Source organism: Myotis daubentonii, chromosome 3 (genome assembly GCF_963259705.1).
Source record: "Myotis daubentonii chromosome 3, mMyoDau2.1, whole genome shotgun sequence".
NCBI lineage: Eukaryota > Metazoa > Chordata > Mammalia > Chiroptera > Vespertilionidae > Myotis > Myotis daubentonii.
This window is the reverse complement of record NC_081842.1, coordinates 130,082,610-130,088,614: the sequence shown is the minus strand read 5'-3', so window position 1 is coordinate 130,088,614 and position 6,005 is coordinate 130,082,610.

Below are 6,005 nucleotides of genomic sequence, written 5' to 3'. Positions count from 1 at the left end.
ACCATATATAATTACATATTGTTTTTGTGATTAATCACTATGCTTTAATTATGTTCAATTGTAACAATGAAAATACATCCTGCATATCAGATATTTGCATTATGATTCATAACAGTAGCAAAATTACAGTTATGAAGTAGCAACGAAAATAATTTTATGGTTGGGGGTCACCACAACATGAGGAACTGTATTAAAGGGTTGCGGCATTAGGAAGGTTGAGAACCACTGTTCTAAAAGCTCTTTCTCCACCCTGCGTCCCCAGCCTTGACAGTGTTTCCTACATCTGACTCTGTGAGAACAGACTCCCGCCCTCACACACCCCAACCCCACACCTCATTACTGTAGCCTTTGTAATTGCACAGTTGTTATCTCTTTAACCTATCATTATGCTTTGGCCCTGAGTACAGCCGGGGTCTTATCTGAACAGTGATCCTAGTGTCAGTGGCCAGCACAAGAGGTCACTCATGATGGGCAAAGGGAAGGAGAACTCAGGCCCTGGATGAGCAGCCCTCTTGTACAGACTTCAAATGCCAGGAACAAAAGAAGGGGTTCCTGTGTGAGAGGTTCCCGCAGAAGGAAGCCAAACAAGTGGAAATAGCCAAGTCCTTGGAAGGGGGACCCCAGGCAAGGACTCAAAGGAGATACCAGCTTTGAGGTCAGCCTGTGGAGAACCCCGCTCCCCTTTGGGATGAAACTGATGAGCCCCTCTGAGCAACCTGGTTGTGCCAGATTAGAACCATATACTTGCAAACCTGATATTTACTGTGCTCTCTTTTGCCCTCTGTTAGTACTGGGGAAAACATTTTTTTTTTTAAGTCCCAGCATATCACAGCAGTAGTGTAGGAAGTAGGCCTCTGTGATCCATCTTCAGCATAGTTAACTTTTAATGGAAATGGTTACTGAATTTCTCCAGGGCAAACAGACTGTGGGGAGGAGGGAAAATGGCCCAAGGGGAGACAATGAGACCTAAGTGACATATGGGGAAACAGGTGACCCCATAATACTCAGCCAATGAGGAACCGGAGGAGGGCCTCTTGCACCCTCGGGGTAAATAACCTGTGATCGCTACTCCATGCGTGCCTGTTCCACTGGACACTGCTCTGGCAAGGCTGTATTAAAAGTCTCGTTTTCTCCATACTTCTGTCTCCAAGTCTGTTATTTGAGTTCAGACAGGTGAGCATTTCTCACAGTAGTAAGGAGCGGGGAGGGCGGGAAGACAAGGGCTCTATCTACTCTTTGGCTAAAATACTAAACAACATGCTATATCATCAAGGCTCTGGGTTTTGCAGTATTTTTTACTTATGCCAACTCCTCTCCAGACTTCTGAAGCTCTCCACTGCCCTCATTCTCCTCCTACATCTTCCCAGTCACCTTTTGTGCTCCTCCTCCTCCCCAATAAGCAGGCTATTTCTCAAGGTGAGGCTCCCTTCCTTTCTTTTTATTTTGCCCCCAACAATGTCATCTGTTGTCATGTCTCCAATTATAACCTCCATGAGGATGATCCCAAACTTTTATCTCTAGTTTTAACCTTTCTCCAGACAAGGTTTCCATCTTCTTCTAGGCCACACTGCTTGAATAGGTGATTGCTGCCTTAAGTCAACAACTCCAAAACAGAATTTATTTTTTTCAACACAAGCTCAAAAATTTCTAAATGATCTTGGGCAACCTCCCTATCTTCACATCTAGTAAAGCCTATTGACTTCACTGATCTTTTCACCGCCCTCTTCTTTCCAATACCTGTGTCCCCCAGATCCAGGCTCCTATTCCTTTTCCCCTGCACTGTTGCAAACCCTGCTAAGTAGTCTCCCCACTTCCAGTCTCTACCCAATCAAATCAACTGAGATCCAGGATTCCAAGATGGCTGCAGAGTAGGTGGAAGCTATACTCACCTACTCCCAGCCCCAAACTGGATTTACAGCTAAATTATTAGAGCAATCAACCTTAATAACCAACTGAATGCTAGCTGAACTGAAATATTCTGACTAAAGATTCACAGAAGAAGCCACATAGAGACTGGTAAAAAGGATGAAGACACGGAAAGTGCTGGCCCCCTGCACCTATGTGCAGAGGTTGAGAGGCAGGAGGGATATCTTGGCTGCAAAACTCCCTCCTACCAGGAGGAAGTATCAGCCCCAAGCAGGGATCCTGAATCCAGAGCAACAAAAACCAGAAGAGGAATCCACATAACATCTGTGGTGGATATCAGTGGGAATTCAGTGCACCTGGGAGAGACCCAGACACCACCTTCCCAGGGTCAAGCACTCCTACTGTTACAGCACCAGCCTGAGGATGGCACTACCTAGTCCTCCAACTACTGGCGTCACCACTCTGCTGTGCTTGGGTCCTGCAGAGGGGTCTGCTGGCTGCACCCACCAAGGAAATTTATGGGGCTCTTTTTCTGGAGAAGGTCTTGGCACAGCCCAAGTGATTGAACTGTGTAGCTTTGAAAGGGGGACCATCCTTCCCCACCTCAAGCACGCAGCCGGCACCACCACCCACCCCACACACACACCTGTTGAATTATTTGGATTTCCCTGCCACTCTGCGGCCCCACCCTGCTAAATTCAGTCACACAGGGGGATCAAAGTACCATGCAGAACTGGGGCTTTTGGAGTGAGTCAGAGGGGAGGCTTTTATCAGGGAATCAGTTGGGCAGGTGCTGGGTTCTGTGACTACATCGCAGGAGGGCCATTCTATCTCCCCTGCAAGCTCAGCCCACACTATCCTGGGAAGGGGAAGAAGTGCCCGCCCTCCTCCTACAAGCTCACCAGCACCACCTCCAATGGGAAACTGGATCTACCCTCCCGAGGCTCAGTAGCCCCAGCTTGCTGAGCTCAGTTCTACAGGGGAAGGCTGTGCTGCTCGGAGCTGGGACAACTAAAGTGTTATCTCCCTTGAAGGCTAGTCCCTGAGACTGGGACAAAGTGCTTGGGCCCCTCTTGCTGGCTCGGCTGGCAGCAGCCCCAACTGGAGACTCTTTGGATCTGTCCTCCCAAGCCCCAGTGGCTCTGCCCTGAGCTTGTTCCTGCAGATGGATAGCTGGCTGCACCCAATCTCAACCTATAGCATGCTCCCCCTGGGGGAGCTAGAGTTGGAGACTCTGGCAGAGACTGAGTGGTTTTGGCTCTAGAGTTTGGGACCATGTGGTTAGGCACTGTCCCCTTATTGGTCCTAAAGTAGCAGACCCACTAGCTCCACCCTCCCAACACTTGGTCACCCCACCCTACCAAGCTTGCAACCTGTGGAAGGGCTGGGCCCACTCTACAGCCTTTCTTTGGAAGGCTTTGAAACAAAGCCTTAGGGGGAGGCAGAGGAGCTGACAGGTGAAGGTGAACCTCAGTGGGTCTCAGACTTTTTATAGATCTGCCCCTCAGCTCTACAAAGGAGAAAGCCAACCCTTGTACACAGATTGGCCCCTCCTGTGCATGCCCATGCCCAGTAGATGCAGCCACAAATAGTGGCAGCTCTAGACAGGTAGCCTAAAGCTGGTTACACACACCATCTCACATTGACCTGTACTTGAACCACACCCAAGTGGACCCAGAACTTACACAACCAGTGGTGGGCTGCAGAGTACACCAGAGCTCCATGCAACTACCATACAAGTGGCACAACCAACAAGGAATCCCAGCTGGCACCAGACCCTGCTGGGAACAACTTTGCCTCATGGCTGGGGGACAGACCCTGCACAGCCACTCATACGTGGTGGTTAAGGTTTATCCTTATAGTCAGCCAGCCTGAAGGGTTAACTCCACCCATGAAAGGACCAACAGCATTCAAGACTCAACTACAACAGGAGGGTGCACATAACCCACAAGAAACATTCCTAGAGCACTGAGCTCAGGTGATCTGGAAGATTATGCCACTGAGCCCAAAAGGACAGCTACATCATAAAGCCATTATAACACATTTGGGAGCCTAGCAGATCTACCTAATGCACAGAGACAAAACAGGGAAACAAAGAAATATGCCCCAAATGAAGGCAGAAGAAATCAACAGAAAAATAATTAAATGAAATGGAAACAACCAAGATACCAGATGCAGAGTTTAAAAATGATTACAGGGATGCTTAAGGGCCTTAGGGGAAGAAAGAATAATATCAATGAGAATGTAAACAAATAGTAAGCATTAAAAAGGACATGGAGCCTGGCTGGTGTGTCTCAGTGGTTGAGTATCGGCCTATGAACCAGGATCTCAGGGTTCAATTCCCAGTCAAGGCACATGCCTGGGTTGCAGTTTCAATCCCCAATAGGGGTCATGCAGGAGGCAGCCAAGCAATAATTCTCTCTCATCATTGATGTTTCTCCCTCTCCCTTCAATAAAAATCAATAAAAATAATTAAAAATAAAAAACATAGAAATCTTAAAAATTAACCAGTCATAAAACAAGAATACAGTATCTGAAATGAAAAATACACCAGAAGAAATTAACAGCATCTTAGATGAAGCAGAGGATTTAATCAGTGATTTAGAGGTCAAGAAAGCAGTAAGCACCAAAGCAAAGTATCAAAAAAAAAAAGAGAATTTTAAAAAATGAGAAAAGTTTAAATGGACTCTGGGACATCAAGTATAACAATATCTACATCATAGGGGTTCCAGAAGGAGAAAAGACTGAACAAGGGATAGCGCACCTGTCTAAAAAAATAATGGCTGAAAACTTCACTAACCTGGTGAAAGAAGAAGTCACACAAGGAAAGGGAGTGTAGAGACTCCCAAACAATATGAACCCAAAGAGGCCCGCACCAAGACACATCATAATTAAAATGGCAAAGGTTAAAGACAAAGAGAATTTTTTTAAAATATATATTTTATTGATTTTTTACAGAGAGGAAGGGAGAGGGATAGAGAGTTAGAAACATCGATGAGAGAAAGGGAAACATCGATTCAGTTGCCTCCTGCACACTCCCTACTGGGGATGTGCCCACAACCAAGGTACATGCCCTTGACCGGAATCGAACCTGGGACCCTTCAGCCTGCAGGCCGATGCTCTAACCACTGAGCAAAACCAGTCAGAGCAAAAGAGAATTTTAATAGCAGCAAGAGAAAGGCAGTTAGCTAACTGGGTAAAAAATAAAGACCCATATATGTGGTGGCTGCAAGAGACCCATCTCAGAACAATAGATACATACAGACTGAAAATAAAAGGATGAAAAAAAAAGGTTCAATGCAATGGAAACAAACAAAAAAAAGCTGGGGTAACAATAACTAAATAAAACAAAATAGACTTCAAACAAAGGCCATAAAAGAGACAAAGAAGGTCACTACAGTTAAAAACTGGAGTTACAAAACAAGTTTTGATATCATTGTATAGTATGATATCAATGTTATAAGAAAATAATGTGTGTACATGCATATACATACCCAAATCTGTTCCTCCCTCAGCCTTTCCCATGTCACTATGCACCACAATCCACCCAGCTGCTCAAGGCAAAACCATAAGAATCAGTCCTTCATGGTTCTTTCCCTCCTCAACACCTTCCTCTTTCTCTTCATAGGAGGTGAGGGAAAGTCACATAAACCTTATGTTTTCTTTTATTTTAATTTTTAAAAAAATCTTTAATGTTGAAAGTATTGCACATGTCCCCCTTTTTCCCCATTGACCTCTTTTAACCTGCCCCCACCCTCCCCCCATCCCAGGCCTTCACCACACTATTGTCTGTGCCCATGGGTTATGCATATATGCATATAAGTTTTTTGGTTCATCTCTTCCCACCCACCCACTCTCTGCCTTCCCTCTGAGATTCGACAGTCTGTTCCATGCTTCTATGTCTCTGGGTCTATTTTGTTCATTAGATTCCACATATGGGTGAGATTATGAAATATTTGCCTTCTCTGGTTTATTTCGTTTAGCATAATACTATCCAGGTACCTCCATGTTGTCTCAAAGGATAAGAGATCCATCTATTTACTGCTGTATAGTATTCCATGGTGTAAAGATACCATAACTTTTTTTATTCACTCATCTACTGATAGGCTCTTGGGCTATTTTCAGATCTTACCTATTAT